We start from the raw sequence: 15,493 nt of genomic DNA, 5'->3' as shown, positions 1-15,493 counted from the left end.
CCTGTTCGCATCTGCTCCTGCATCCAGCTGTGAGAGTCTGTCTACCTGTCCGAACCCAGCCGTCGGATCTCTTCTCCAGCATCTAACCCGCCAGGCTCTCATACCCGTCTGCGCTCCCGTGCCACCTGTCCATCCTACCAGGGGCCATAAACCAGACCCATAAGGGAGACCTTCCCCTGCTATTTCGGGCTCACCTCTCAGGTACGTGGGTCTGACACCAAGACAGTCAGTACCCCCCGCAGCGATGGACCAGCATCATTCAGCAAGAGCAGCATGTCGTCTGCGTAGAGAGCTACCCTCTCCTCTAGCAGCCCAATGCGCAGACCTCTGATATGCGGTGAAGTGCAGAGGGCTTCCGCCACCGGTTCAATAGCGAGGGCAAATAAAGCTGGAGAAAGAGCCTGGTCCCCATGAAGAGCCTGAAGAGGGCAGACAGACCCCCTCCCAAGTGCACCGAGGAGGTAGGACTTCTGTAAATCACCTCGAGCCATTTGATAAACAGTAGGGGGAAGCCTATCCTGCGTAATGTTTCCCACGAGAAAGGCCACTTGACCGTATCAAAGGCCTTTTCAACATCCAAAGAGGCCACCGCCCGAGTTCGCTTATTTAGATGTTGAGCATGTATGTTAGTGAAAAGCGTTCTGAGATTTACATCTGTGGATCTATGGGGCATAAAGCCTGTCTGGTCGGGGTCTATTACCGAGGGTAGCATGGGATAAAGCCTAAGGGCCAGGAGCTTGGTCAGAATTTTAAAGTCAGATTTTAATAAAGCTATGGGTCTATATGACGCACAGGAGGTGGGGTCCTTGGGGGCCTTATGGATCAGAGTCAAATAAGCATGGTACATGGAAGCAGGTAGACCTCCATCTGTCAGGCATGTGGTGTAAAGTTGAGCTAGTAGGGGCGCCAAGAGGTCTTCATGAGCCTTATAAAAATCAATCGGGAGCCCGTCAGGTCCCGTGGCTTTGCCTGAAGGGAAGGATCTGATGGTCTTGAGGACCTCCAAGGTCGTGAAAGGCTGGACCATGGTTTCCCTTTCTAAATCAGACACCCGAGTGCCAATGGATCCAGTAGGTTGTTCATTGATTCAGGTTGGAAATCTGGGGGTAGGCCAGAGGAGTACAGCGTTTCATAGAAGGTGTTGAACGTCTGCAGTATGTCTGAGGGGGAGGACATGGTTCCTCCATCTGGGGTCTGTAAGGTGGACACAAGAGTGAGAGGTTGGTCATGCTGAGCCATCATAGCCAGCAGATGACCATTCCTGTCTCCCTGTTCAAAGGCCCTTGGTTTCCCTTTGTACATTTCAAGTTGCGTGACTTCAGTCAGATGTAGCTGTAATTCCCTCTGAGCTGCCATCAGCAGGTCAAAGTGGGCGGGGGTAGGGTCCGTAGCATACGTGTTGTTGCGGTCAGCAATTGCCTGTTGCAGTGAGTGGGTCATGTCTGTTTGTTTCTTTTTAATGTCAGCAATACAGGAAATGTACTGTCCCCTGGTAAAGGCCTTAAAGGCATCCCATATATTGTCAGGGGAGGAGGACCCTACATTCTTTTCCCAAAACTCAGCTAGCTGTGTTGGCAGTTTGTCGGAGAGATCTGGGTGAGAGACCCACTGTGTACCCAACCACCAAAGTGCCGCATTGCAGGAGGTCGGAGAGTGAAGCACCACCGCCAGAGGGCTATGATCAGACAGCCCACTGGGAAGATAGGATGTCTCCAACACATCCGCTAACAGTGCGGGGTTGGAGAAGGCCAAGTCTATCTGTGACACCGTTTTGTAGGAGGCTGAAAAACATGAATATGCCCTTGTGTCGGGGTGCCTCCACCTCCAGACCTCCACCAGACCAACCACCTGGTCCCAAGCGGAAACACCCATGCACTGTTTCTTTGCCGGGGTAGGTCTATCCAGTTCTGGTGACAGGATGGCATTAAAATCACCCATTACCAGTATCTTCCCCGGGCAGAAAGGTGCAATCTTGTCCAAAACTTCATACAATATAGCAGGTGAAAACGGAGGGGGAATATATGTTAATTATAATGTATCTTTGGGAACACAGATTGAAAACTATTATTGCAAATTTTCCCAGGGGGTCAGTGCGAATTTCCTCAATTACACAAGGGAAGTCCTATGAATAAGGATCGATACACCCCTGGCGTAAGTAGAGTAGGTAGCATGTATTGCTCGTTGTATCCACATTTTTTTAAGAGTTAGAACCTTGCTGCCCAGAAGGTGAGTTTCCTGTAGGAGAATAAACTGGGAGGATTGAGTTTTTAAATATTGGAATAAAAGAGCTCTTTTAAACTTGGAGTTAAAGCGGGAGTAAACCTGCTGAATTTTTTTTTTTTTTCTGACCTGCAAGGGAAAAGGCATAATGAGCTAGTATGCACCACATACGAGCTCATTATGAAATACTTACTTTAGAACGAGGCCCCAATATCCCAGACGATCCACGCTGAGGGAGCTGACATGTTCCCTCGGCGTGTCTTCCGGGTATCGCGGCTCCGGCGCTGTGAGTGGCCGGAGCCGCCATATCGTCACTCCTGCGCATGCGTGCGGGAAATTTCTTTCAGCTGAAAATCCCCTGTGCGCATGCGCCACTGCAGTCAGAGGCGCATTGCGAGGGGAATATCTCCTAAACCATACAGGTTTAGGAGATATATTTTTTACCTACAGGTAAGCCTTATTATAGGCTTACCTGTAGGTAAAAGTAAAAAAAAAACAGTATACTTTATGCTTTAACCACTTCAATACCGGGCCATAGTCATATGACGGCCACAGATGGGATCTCCCATCCTGGGTGGACGTCATATGACGGCCTCGGTATTTTGCCGCTCCTGCGGGCCCCCGGTGGCCCGCAGAGCGGTGATAGTGGATGAGGTGTGTCCCTCAGACACAGCCCATCCCCATTCTGTGTATTTGCCAGCCCCATCCACCCCCCCGATACATGTGACCGGATGTGTCCAATCACAGCCGGTCACATGTACTGTGCCGTTACAGCGCTCGTGCACACGCCTAGGGCGCGTGCAGAGCAGCGATCAGGGATGCGGCTTGTCACCCTGACACAGCCCAACCCCGATCGCAGTAAAGAGCCAATGAATCGTGTGTGAGGAGGAGATTGTGGTAACATCTCTTTACCGCCTAGTGTACACCAATCACACACTGATTACCCCCCCCAATAAAGAGGACCTGTCACCACCCATCAAAGTACCTGTCATCACCCATCACAGCCCATCTGAGTACCCAAGTACCTGACTACCTGTCCCAGCCCATCTGAGTACCCGAGTACCTGTCACAGTCCATCTGAGTACCTGAGTACCTGTCACAGCCCATCTGAGTACCCGAGTACTTGTCACAATCCATCTGAGTACCTATCACAGTCCATCTGAGTACCTGTCACAGCCCATCTGAGTACCTGTCACAGCCCATCTAAGTACCTGAGTACCTGTCACAGCCCATCTGAGTACCTGTCACAGTTCATCTGAGTACCTGAGCACCTGTCACAGTCTATCTGAGTACCTGTCACCAGCCCGTCGGAGTACCCGAGTACCTGTCACCAGCCAGTCAGAGCACCCGAGTACCTGTCACCAGCCTGTCGGAGTTACGGAGTACTTGTCACCAGCCCGTCGGTGTACCCGAGTACCTGTCACCAGCCCGTCGGAGTAACAGAGTACCTATCACCAGCCCGTCAGAGTACCCGAGCACCTATTTGCAGCCCATGCCTCATAGAATACACATTGGGGTGTTTGCTTTCCAAAATGGGGTCATTTTGTGGGTAATTCCATTGTCCTGGTGCTCCAGGACCTTCAAAAGTGTGATGGGTAAGAACGAAATGAGATGTGCCATTTATGCTCCTATAACGCCTGAAGGTACCACTTCCATGTTGGACCTCTGTATATGGCCAGGCTGTGTAAAAGTCTCACACATGTGGTATCGCAATACTCAGGCGGAGTAGCAGAATGTGTTTTGGGGTGTAATTTTTGCTATATACATGCTATGTGTTAGAAATATCTTATAAATGGACAACTTTGTGTAACAAAAAAAAAAAGATTTTAATTTTCTTTCCACGTTTTCTGAAGACTTGTGTAAAAAAATTAACCGTTCAAAAGACTCATAATTACTCAAATAATTAGGAAATTAGAGGTGTAATTTATGCTCCTAGAACACCTGACGGCGCTCCCTGCATGTTGGGCCTCTGTATGTGGACACGCTGTAGTAAAAGTCACACACATGTGGTATCGCCATACTCAGGATGAGTAGCAGAATGTATTTTTGGGTGTAATTTTTGCTATGTACATGCGTTGAGTAAAAAAAAATATGTTTTCATTTTCTTTCCACGTTTTCCGCAGACTTGTGGAAAAAAATTAACTGTTCAAAAGAATCATTATGCCTCATAGAATATATACGTTGGGTTGTCTGCTTTCCAAAATGGGGTCATTTTGTGGGTAATTCTACTGTCCTGGTGCTTCAGGGCCTACACAAATGTAATAGGTCGTTAGGAAATTAGAGGTGTCATTTATGCTCCTAGAACCCCTTACGGTGCTCCCTGCATGTTGGACCTCTCTGTGTGGCCAGCCTGTGTAAAAACACATGTGGTATCGCCATACTCGGGAAGAGTTGCAGAATGTATTTTGGGGTGTAATTGGAAGTATGCATATGCTGTGTATGAGAAATAACTTGTTATTATGACAATTTTGTAAAAAAAAAAAAAACCAAAAAAAAAAAACATTCTTCTTTTTCCCAAGAATTATGGGAAAAAAATTACAACTTCAAAAAATTCACCATGCCTCTTACTAAATACCTTGGACTGTCTACTTTTCAAAGGGGGGTCATTTGGGGGGTATCTGTACTTTCCTGACATTTCAGAGCCTCAAGAAATGAGATAGGCCGTCAGTACATCAGGTGTGATCAGATGTGATCAATTTTCAATGATTTACACCATAGCTCGTAGACACTATAACTTTCAAAGAGACTAACTAATATCCACTAATTTGGTTTATTTTTTACCAAAGAGATGTAGCCGTATAAATTTTGGCCCAAATTTATGAACAAAAATTACTTATTTTCAAAATTTTATACATTTTATCATAGAAACTAAAAAAAAGTGTTTTTTTTTTTTTTTTCAAAATTTTCACTCGTTTTTCACTTATGTCGCAAAAAATAAAAAACCCAGTGGTGATTAAATACCACCAAAAAAAAAGCTCTATTTGTATGAAAAACATGATAAAAATTTTGTTTGGGTACAGTGTTGCATGACTGAGTAACTGGCATTCAAAGTGTGAGAGCGCTGAAAGCTAAAAATTGGTCTGGTAAGGAAGGTGTATAAATGCCCTGTATTTAAGTAGTTAAGGCCTCTGACATTCCAGGAAAGGATGGTAAATGAATCAGATACTTGGTTAGCCATTAGGGAGGGTATAAAAGGACAGGAATATTGAAGGGGGCATGTCCAGGAGTATCCTATAAGCAGCAAGAAACATAGCACAAAACATAGACAAATATAAACATATGCTCTATGGACACTGGATGCTCTACACATCCACACATCCAGTGTTTGCCCCACGCACACCACTGGTCAGAGTCACCAATATCTAGTGTTAGAGGACCAGGGAGCAGGTTGGGTAGGCAGCAGTCAAAGGCCGTGGTGGTAGTACTTGATTCTAGTGGTGTGTGTCCTTTAAAGCGGAGGTCCACCCTAAAGTGGACCTTCCGCTCATCGGAACCCTCCCCCCCTCCGGCGCCACAATTGGCACCTTTCAGGGGGGGAGGGGGGTGCAGATACCTGTACAGTACAGGTATCTGCACCCACTTCCGGGATAGCTCTCTGCGGAAAGGGGCGTTGATTGCGCCCCTTTCCGCAAGTGCCCCGCTGCCTGCTGGGAAACACACAGATCCCAGAGGCAGCGGGGACCGTCCTTATTGCGCAGCGCGACTCGCGCATGCGCAGTAGGGAACCGAGAAATGAAGCCGAAAGGCTCCATTTCCTGATTCCCATACCCAAGATGGCGGCGGCAGGACCCGAGAGACGATCTAGAGATCGGCTTCGGGTGCCGACATCGCGGGCGCGCTGGACAGGTAAGTGTCACTATTTTAAAAGTCAGCAGCTGCAGTATTTGTAGCTGCTGGCTTTTAAAAAAAAAAAAAAAACGCGGAGTCCCAGCGGACTCCCGCTTTGAGGTGCTGAGCGGAGCCAGCTCCTATAAGAGTTCCCAGCAATTCCCTGATGGGCATACAGCCATGCATGTTGGGAGAAGAAAGAAAAGGGGGGTGGGTGTGCAGGTCCCTGAGTCTGGTCCTACTCCCAGTGGCCGGTAGGCTTCTCAGTGGCCAAACAAGATAAGAGGGGAGAGTCAACAGTAACAGCAGGTGCATGGCAGAGGATTCAGGTCTCCGGTAGAAGATCCAACAAACGGAAAAAGCAAAACAGAAAAAAGGGAAAACAGAGGGAACTGCGTGAAAAGTAGGGGTGCAGACAACCACGACTCACAGGGTACTTGCAGTGGTGTATGGCTCATTAACGGCTATCCAGCCAGGACATGGCTGCCTCCCGATCCTTGAAGAAACGTGCTCGATCACCCTGAGTTTTCTGTGATAAAGTAGGCTGAACTTGAGGCCTTGTCCCTCAGGCGCTTCCTGACCTCGGTAAAGGAGCAAATATGTTGCACCTCCGGGGAATAATCAGGAAAGAGCATAATTTTGGTGCCATTAAAGAGCAGATCCCTTTTTTCCCTAGCTGTCGTCAGAATCCTGACTCTGTCTCTGTAGTTGAGCAGCCAAAGCAGGAAAGGCCGTGGTGGGTTCCCAGGAATTGGGGGGGGGGGGGGGGTGGAGGGACTTTCCACCACAAATGTAGGAGGCATATCAGGCAGTTCTAGGAGAATTTTCAGGAAGGCCTCAGTAAATTCAGCAGGCCTTGAGCCTTCTGCCCTCTCATGGATGCCTAGTACATGGATATTATTTCTCCTGAGCCTATTTTCTGTGTCTATGGACTTCTCTTGCAGGGCTTTAACCTGCAGCTGTAGTGCACGGAGATCTCTGGAGTCAGACCTGGTGGTGTCTTCCAGCTGAGATATGCGGCCTTCAGCCTCTTTAAACCGGGCCCTAAATTTGTCCATATCATGACGGATCAGGCTCACATCTGCCACTAGGTGATCTATTTTCACCATAACTGAGTCCCTGCCCTCCTTGATTGCTGCCAGGAGCTCAGCCTGAGAATCAGCCTGAGATGAGGATGGATTGGAAGGGGTCTGGGAGCCGGCAGGCATTGTGGCAGCTGGGAGCCTCGTAGGTAAGGTGGCCACCGCCTGCTGAGGACGAGCGGAGCTTATCCAGGGGTAGTGGAGGGGGCCGCAAGGTACCGGAGGCTTTCTTCTGCCCCAGGGTGTCAAGGAGAAGGCTGTGCTGTGGGAGAAATGGTGCTGAAAAAAGGTAGGATGAGCAGTGGAGCGGAGCTCAGTGCTAACACGTCCTCTCTCTCTCACATCCCAGCCACTCCCAATCAAAGCATATTTTAGAGGTACAAGCAAACCTGGTTTTTGTTTAGCCAGGCCCATTAAGCCCCCCCCCCGCGTTGAGAGTTTGACCACATCCACTTTTGCCACAGTGCACGTAGCGTGCCATTGGATGCTTCCTCCCTCAAGTGTCCCTCATTCTAATGTTCAAAAGTTGGGAGGTATGGTCTTTTCTGCCATAAAAGCCTGTTACGGGCAGTGATAGCCGTGGCCATGCAACTGTTCCAAAGCCTACAGGGCTTGACAGGGCAGCGCATGTGCAGTAACGTAATGTCACCACCTGGTGCCATTTTTAAATGGAAGGCACTCATTCTCAGCCGTGCCGCAACGCTGCAGAGAGGAGGCACAGGTCACAGGAGGACATTACTGGGGGGGCAGGGCCGGCAGAGGAGGACAGTACACTGATGTGCACAGTGCCTGATTGGAGAGGTGAATGGGACACGTATGGAAAGGTATGGTAATATGAAGGGGGGGGGCAGAGGAGGAAACTTCCATGTCCACAGCCTCTAACCATGTCCTGTCCACAGTATCTGAAAGATACTGTTTTGAGAAGGGCACAGTTTCAGTGTTTGCCATAGGCGCCATTTTCACTAGATACGCCTCTGCTTTCCCCGTAGCATTTTGGGACACGTCAGGTCCTAGAAAGCTGTGGAACTGTTCACAAAGTGCAGTAGGGATCTGCTTCGGAAGTCGCTAGGACTCACAGCCGACTTCGCCGCCAGGGACCCAAAGTCATGTGAGGACAGCGCTGGACAGGTAAGTAATAAGAATATTACAAGTCAGCAGTTGCAGTGGTGTGGATTGCTAAATCAGAGAGTACAAAATCTGGTGCAGCTGTACATGGTAGCCAATCAGCTTCTAACTTCAGCTTGTTCAGTTAGACCCGGTTCACACAGGGACTACTTGTCAGGTGACTTATCCGCCTGACAAGTCGTGTTCCGTTCTGTACTATGGAACCATTATAATAGGAATGACTCAAATGGCTGACTTAGAAAAAGGTTCCTGTACTACTTGGGGACGACTTCAGGGCAACTTGCATTGACTTCTATACAGAAGTCATTTTGCAAGCCACCGGCTGAAGTCGTGTGCAGGTCGCCTTACAGAGTCGTGCTGCAAGTCTTGCTGCCCCTGTGTGAACCGGCTCTTAAGCTTTGACAAAAGAAACAAAAGAAATAGAAGCTGATCAGTTTTTATATAGACCTGCATCAGATTCTGCCCTTTCCAACTTTAGTAAATCAACCCCAGTGTTTGTAGCTGCTGACTTTTACATTTTTATGGGGACTACTGAAGATCCTCCTTAAAAATTCCAAACGTTATGTATTTTCTGAAAGCAGACCTTATACGGTAGAATAAAATTGTTGTTGTTCCAATTTTTTATGTCACCTGATATTAGCACAATGGTTTATAAAATGCAAATTTTCAGTTAAAAAGCACTAAAGTTCATTTTAGGGCACGCAGATGCAATAATTAGCCATTTTTTGGTAAAAATATAAAATACAAGGTTTTGCCAAGTAATAAGATACCAAGCGTGTCAGAGGCTTAAAATTGCGTGGGGGGTGCAACGGTGACAAACTTTAATACACTATATTTTCTATCGGCAACATTACAAAAGCCCTTACAGGTGATTCGTTTAAAGTTAATCATGAGTAATGGGTTGAGAATAATTGCTCTCATGCCAGCGTGCATGGCGATATTTAACATGTGTAGTGCTTAGGGATGAGCCGAACACCCCAAATTTGTGCGAACTTTACGAAATAAAAAGTGCAAATTTTAATGGCTAATATGCAACATATTGTCCTAAAAAGGGTTTGGGGACCTAGCTCCTGCCCCAGGGGACATGGGTCAATGCCTAAAATGTTTTTAAAAACTGACGTTTTTTCGTGAGCACTGATTTTAATGACGATTAAAGTGAAAAAAAGTGAAATATTCCTTTAAATATCATGCCTGGGGGGGTGTCTATAGTATGCCTGTGAAGTGGCACGTGTTTCCCATCTTAACAGTCCCTGCACAAAATGACATTTAACGGAAAAAAAAAGTCATTTAAAACTGCTTGCGGTTTTAATGTAATATCTGGTTCCGGCAATATGGATGAAAATCATTGAGAAAAATGGTATGGGTAGCCCCCCCTGCCCATTACCAGCCCCTTTGGGTCTTGTACGGATATTAAGGGGAACCCCGTACCCATATTAAAAAAAGGAAAGACGTGGGGCCCCCAGGCCCTATATACTCAGAACCGCAATATACAGGCGGTGCAAACAAGACAGGGACTGTGTAGGTTTGTTGTGTTAAGTAGAATCTGTTTGTAATTTTGAACTGGTACATTTTTAAAGTGTAGCTCCAGTCAAAAAATCTATTTTTAAGCTTTTTGGAAAACATAGGGAAGGGTTATCACCCCTATAATTTTTTTTTTCCGTATGTCTTTTTTCATCTCACTTCCTGTTGTCTCCTTCCGTTTGCAAGTAGGAGACGTTTGTAAGTTGGATTTTTGAAAGTAGGGGCCTGCCCTATATGCTCTGCAGAAATGGCGGAAAAAGTTGTTGGTGTTGCCACAACATTGTAAGCCCTCAAAGTGACTCTTGGTGGGCGCTGGAGCGCCCTGCTGTGAACGATTATATCAAGAATTGTAATTACATGCCATTGTTGAACAGTGGTAGAAAAATTGGGCCTTTGGTGGTTGTGGTGGTGGTGCCACAACACTATAAGTCCTCACAGTTACTCTCAGTGGGCACAGGAACGGGCCCTGCTGTGAAATATTATCTCAAGAATCGTAATTACATGCCAGGGGCTGAAAAATTGGGCCTTAGGCACTGCTTGCTGGTGCCGCGACACTGCAACCTCTCCCAGATACTCTACTTGGAGTGCAGGAATGAACCCTGCTGCAAAGCATTGCATCAAAAATTGTATTACATGCCCCTGTTAAACGGGGGCTGAAAAATTGGGCCTATACACTGCAACCTCTCCCATATACTCTGGTTGTAGTGCAGGAATGAGCCCTGCTGCAAAGCATTGCATCAAAAATTGTAATTACACGCCCCTGTTAAACAGGAGCTGAAAAATTGGGCCTTAGGCACTGGTGCTGGTGCCACGACACTGCAACCTCTCCCATATACTCTAGTTGTAGTGCAGGAATGAGCCCTGCTGCAAAGCATTGCATCAAAAATTGCAATTACATGTCCCTGTTAAACAGGGGCTGAAAAATTGGGCTGGTGGCATCACCCAGAACCAAAAATGTTCTTCCAAGATATAAGCGGAGGAGGAAGAGAATAGACAGTCAACATAACAGTACAGTCACTCAGCATAGGCAGTCTTGAAGGGATGTGATATTTAAAAAAAAATTATTCGGTTACATCAGCTTCAGGTGCTTGGTAGCTGTGGGTGATCCAAGACTGATTCATCTTTATGAAGGTCAGTCGATCAACCGAGTCGGTGGACAGGCGCACCCTGTGATCGGTAACAAAGCCACCAGCAGCACTGAAGGTGCGTTCTCAAAGAACGCTGGATGCAGGACAGGCCAGTAGCTCAATTGCATACTGTGCAAGCTCTGGCCAGTGATCCATCCACAAGACCCAGTAAGCCAGAGGATTTTCGGTGGGAAAGGTGTCCAAGTCTGACCTTGCCCCTAGGTATTCCTGCAACATGTAAATCAGACGCTAGCGATGGTTCCTGGAACCGATCATATCTTGGGGCTGTGGACTAAAAAATTGTCTGAACGCATCGGTCAGACGGCCACCTTCTCCACCGCTCCTTCTGACCGATGCCTCAGCAACACGTTGACCAGGAGTTTGTAACCTCCCAGTCTCTGGGAATGTGTTGTACAGACCTTTCTGCAAGGCCTCCTGGAGATGTCTCATCCTCTGCTCCCTCTGCAATGGCAAGATAAGGTCCGCAACCTTACCCTTGTACCGTGGATCAAGGAGAGTGGCCAGCCAGTAATGGTCCCTCTCCTTGATCCGAAGAATAGGAGGATCCTTCCGCATGCTTTGCAGGATCAGGCAGTCCATGTAGCATAGGTTAGCTGAGGCATTCGGTCCGGTGTCCTCTGGGTCACTAAGGACAACATGATCCGCAGCTACCTCCTCCCAGCCACGTACAAGTCCACGGGTTTCTTGGGACTGTAAATCATCCCTGCAAGACTGCTGCTGCTGATGCTGAGTGCCAGGCTCCACCTCCATGCTGACACAATCATCCTCCTCCTCTTCCTGTATGATGGGTGGGACAGCAGGAACACTGTCTGGATAAAGGGGGCCTTGAGAGGCAAGGAAGTCCTCCTCTTCCTGCCTCTGTTCTGCCTCAAGTGCCCTGTCCATTATTCCACGCAGCATATGCTCCAAGAGGTGGACAAGAGGTACAGTGTCACTGATGCATGCACTGTCACTGCTCACCATCCTTGTGGCCTCCTCAAATGGTGACAGGACAGTGCATGCATCCCTGATCATGCCCCACTGTCGTGGTGAGAAAAAAAACGAAGCTCCCCTGACCCTGTCCTGGTGCCGTAGTCGCACAGGTACTCATTGATGTCCCTCTGCTGCATGTGCAGCCGATGCAGCATGGCCAATGTTGAGTTCCACCTGGTGGGCATATCACATATAAGGCGGTTCTTGGGCAGGTTCAACTCCTTTTGGAGCTCAGCCAGCCGAGCACAGGCATTAAATAATCAGCAGAAATGCACACAGACTTTCCTGGCCTGCTTCAGGACATCCTGTAAGCCCGGGTACCTGCCCAAGAACCGTTGTAGCCACACAGGGCACATGGGTCAGTTGTCCCTGTCGGAGGGCGGAGAGGAGGTTGGAGCCATTGTTGCAAACCACCAATCCTTGCTTAAGCTGGCATGGCGTCAACCACCTCTCAGCCTGCCCCTGCAGAGCTGACAAAATATCTGCCCCAGTATGGCTCCTGTCCCCCAAACAAACCAAGCACGGCATGGCATCGTTTTTCCTGCGTACTTGCGTATCCCCTTGAGTGCCTACGGAGCACCGCTGGTTCAGAGGACAGAGCACTGGAAGAGGCCATGGAGGAAGAAGAAGAGGAGGGGGTGGAGGAGAGAGGTGTGTCACAACCAGTAGTAGCATTTTGGAGGCGTGGTGGCAGAACAACCTCCAACACTACTGCACCTTGTCCTGCATCCTTCCCAGCTGCCAGAAGAGTGGCCCAATGGGCTGTGAAAGACAGGTAACGTCCCTGTCCATGCCTACTGGACCATGAGTCAGCGGTAATATGCACCTTACCTCTGACCACCCTGTCCAGCGAGGCAAGGACATTGCCTTCCACATGCCGGTAGAGAGCCGGAATCGCCTTCCGTGAGAAAAAGTGACGTTTGGGGACCTGCCACTGAGGAACCGCACATTGCACAAACTCACGGAAGGGGGCAGAGTCTACCAACTGAAAAGGTAGCAGTTGAAGTGCTAGCAATTTAGCCAAGCTAGCATTCAACCGCTGGGCATGTGGATGGCTGGGAGTGAACTTCTTTCTACGGTCCAGCAGCTGGGGCGGGGAAATTTGCCTGCTACAATCGGACGTGGGTGTACTGCTAGCAGAGTGCCCGCAAGCACTTGGCTGTGACACACCTAATTCTACACCTTCATTCCTCTCAGTGCAGGTTTCAGAGAGGACTGAAGGTCCAGTGGGGTTGGAAATCCCAGCTGATGAGGAGCAAGGAGAGGTCCGCTTTGTTCTTTGGTTTGGGTCTTTGAGGTAAGCTTGCCAACGAGCTGCATGGCAGGTCAACATATGTCTGGTCAAGCATGTGGTGCCCAAGCCGCTGATGTTTTGGCCACGCGAGATACGCTTGAGACATTTGTTCCAAATAGCAGCGGTGTGATCTGATGCACTCAAAAAAGGTTCACACCAAAGCACTTTTAGAATAACATGCAGAGGCAGCGCCCTGCACAGGCGGAGCTCTGCGGTGTGATTCAGTCAGTGTGCTGCCTCTAAGCTGACCCATGGAGGGCATCCTGCCTCGTTGGAGATGTGCCTCCTCCTCCTCTCTCCTACCAGGCACCCACATGGAGTCAGTGCCCTCATCATCCCCTACCTCTTCATCGCTGGAGCAAACCTGGCAGTATGCTGCAGCTTTTGGAACATGACTGCTAGATTGCTGTCCTTCTTGAGCATCCCCTCTCTATGCGCTCACGCTACTACCTTCCTCTAGCTGAGTATCATTATCAGAGCCTACAAAACACTGGGCAACCTCCTGGAGCATGTACCCAACACTGTGCTCAAAGAGTTCAGGGAACTCCTCAGGGGGACGTGGTGGGTCTAGGGGTGGGTCTACGGAAGGAGTCACTGATGATGACATTGAGACGAGGTAAGAGGATGCGTTGGCAGCTGCTTTGCTAGTACCCTGAGCCTGGGTGAGAGAGGATGAGGAGGATGAAGAGGGCTTGGTCATCCACTCTACCAAGTCTTCGGCATGATGCGGCTCAACACGTCCAGCTGCCGAAAATAAGGACAAGCGTGTCCCATGGCCACGTGCTGATGACGATACACTATGTCCACAACCAGCACTGTTGTCTCAAGACACAGAGCCTGCTTGCCCTCTTTTATCGGCTCGTGCCTGTCTGCCTCTCCTTGTTGGCCTTCCAAACATGTAATGGCCTGAAGGGAGATGGGAAAACCAGCAATTGGGTAGTGTATATTGTGGTGGAGGCACACAACACCCACTAACTCCTGCAGATGCCTTTATTATAGAACAACAGGAATTAAAGGGTAGATACCGGTGTATACTGTGCTGTGCTGGAGGCACACAACACCAACTAACTCCTGCAGATGGCAGATGGCTCAATTAGAGAAGAGCAATATAGGTAGATACAGGTATATACTGCACTCAGGGCACACAGACAACACTCACAAACTCCTGCAGATGGCTGATAGCTCAATTACAGAAGAGTAATAAAGCAAAATAGGTAGATACAGGTGTATACTGCACTCAGGACACACAGACAACACCCAGAAACTCCTGCAGAACGCTGATAGCATGAGCCAGCAAAGCCAATCATGAGCCAGCAATGCACTGCGATGGCGCAGTGCATTGTGGGCCGTGAGCGCCACATGAATTTGCCGTGAACGGCCCACAGAGTTCTGGCTTCGAACACCAAGCTCATCCCTAGTAGTGCTACTGAAGTTCTTGTGCATAGGCAAGCCCGACGTCTTTATGTTCGTATGTGCATAGTGTTTTGGGGGGATGGGGGGGCAATTTTAAATGCTTCTGTGTAACTTTATTTGTTTACACCTCCTCTTTTTTCTTTTTTTTTGGTAAAAAGTTCTCTTTAACCGCTTCAGCCCCGGAAGATTCTTCCTGACCAGAGCACTTTTTGCGATTCGGCACTACACTGCTTTAACTGAGAATTGACCACCCTTGTCAGGTGCGATGTGGCTCCCAAACAAAATTGATGTCCTTTTTTTTTCCCACAAATAGAGCTTTCTTTTGGTGGTATTTGATCACCCCTGTGGTTTTTATTTTTTGCGCTATAAACAAAAAAAGAGCGACAATTTTTAAAAAAGCGTTATTTTTTTACATTTTGCTAAAATAAATGTCCCCCAAAAATATATAAAACATTTTTTTTCCTCAGTTTAGGCCGATACATATTATTCTACAAATTTTTGTTAAAAAAAATATCACAATAAGTGTATATTGATTGGTTTGCGCAAAAGTTATAGCGTTTACAAAATAGGGGATCGTTTTATGGCATTTTTGTTATTACTTTTTTTTACTAGTAATGGCAGCAATCTGCGACATTATGGCAGAACGTCGGACATTTTTGATAAATTTTTGGGACAATTGTCATTTATACAGCAATCAGTGCTATACAAATGCACTGATTCCTGTGTAAATGATACTGGCAGTGAAGGGCTTAACCACTAGGGAGGAGGGTAAGGGTTAAGTGTGTCCTGGGGAGTGTTTCTAACAGTGGGAGGCGTGGCTACATGTGACACGTCACTGATCTCTGCTCCCGATGACAGGGAGCAGAGATCAGTGACACTATCACTAGGCA

Source organism: Lithobates pipiens, unplaced genomic scaffold, assembly GCF_037356315.1.
Source record: "Lithobates pipiens isolate NorthernLeopardFrog02 unplaced genomic scaffold, aLitPip1_a1.2 Scaffold_13, whole genome shotgun sequence".
NCBI classification, from domain to species: domain Eukaryota; kingdom Metazoa; phylum Chordata; class Amphibia; order Anura; family Ranidae; genus Lithobates; species Lithobates pipiens.
Note: the sequence above shows the minus strand (reverse complement) of the source record.